Here is a 1,475-nt window from a genome sequence, read left to right on the forward strand (position 1 = left end):
TGGTGAGATATTTCAAGTGACTGTAGACGCAATGTCTATTTATAGAGTGGCATGCCCTACTAACAACGGTACCCTTTTATCCTTTGTCAGATTAAAGATGAATAAGATTATATATTCCTTTTCAAAACAGAAATTAAACACTTGCTTCCTAACTGCTGTTTATATAACGGTTTAAAGGGTATCCTGAATCAGCCTTACCAAGATCTTTAAAAACTACTTCTACTGTTCCTTTAAGAGAATGTTCAGAAGATTCAAGAGAAACTATAAAAAGCTGATATTTTTTTGTTATTTATTTGCAAAATAAAAAATCACAAAATATTTCCAACAAGTAACAGTCCTAAAATCCTGTACGTTGGATTGTTGAAATTGAAATTTTAATCGGCTAAATCAAAGGGTGAAAAAAGAGAATGCGAAATATCTGTGTAATAAACCCTAATTACATAAGTTAATTGAACAGCGATTTGAGATGAGATTATTAAATTAGAAAAAATTTGCGCGGAAATATTTGGATTTTAATGATGGAAAATCCTATTTAATCTCGAGAATCTTTAATTATCTATCTATCTATCCTTACGATGATTGCGTCATTAGTTTATCATCTAATCCTTGAATCGATAAACAAATATTTAATCAAAATATTTTAGTTCTTTAACTGCCCCAATCTTTCAACTTATTGATTTTCAATTATGTTTTTAATATGTTATGAGAAGCAGACTCCATGTCTAGTTAGTATGATATGTTATCACATATTTGTGTACAGGGGGAATCAGAAAAAACCTATTGAGTGTTTAAAAAAGATGAAGGAATCTAGTATGTTTTCCGTAAATATTTGATGTGAATGATCTATCATGTTCCTAATAATTGTACAATCGAAAAAAAGAAAAAAGGAATTGAGTTTTTGCCACAAACTCGAATTTTCTAATCCTTATATCTTGGCAACCTAATAGTGGAAACCCTTGATATTTCAAACTTAGCTATTTGATCTAACAGAATTCATAGTTTGAAATATCTAACGTCTACGAAATTGGATTGCAAAGATATAGGTATTAGAAAATCATGTGACGAACTCTCAATTCATTTAGAACAAAACTCGAAGAAATGAAAAAAATCTTCTCTGACAAAATTTTTTGGAGCATATAAGCCACATTCAGCTTAGACACATCATTCTACAAATTTTTTTTGATGCAAATTATCATTTTTCAACATTTTGAGAATTGTGTACTTCTAAGTTGAATTTGGTTTCGCGAAATTGTAAGATGAAAATTTGATATTTTTCATCGAATTTTTCAATGATTATCATACGCTGGACTAACCATGAAGATGCGTTTGTTTTAACTAGAAATTATTCGTGCATTTAAGAAATTCACGGTAAATCCTAACATTGTAGTCCTTCAATACCCTCCTGGTAACACTATTCAAGAGCACATTATATCCTGTATACCACCCATACTTCCCCCCCCCCCCCCCCCCCCCCC

The sequence above is a fragment of the Eurytemora carolleeae genome, unplaced genomic scaffold (genome assembly GCF_000591075.1).
Source record: "Eurytemora carolleeae unplaced genomic scaffold, Eaff_2.0 scaffold204, whole genome shotgun sequence".
NCBI lineage: Eukaryota > Metazoa > Arthropoda > Copepoda > Calanoida > Temoridae > Eurytemora > Eurytemora carolleeae.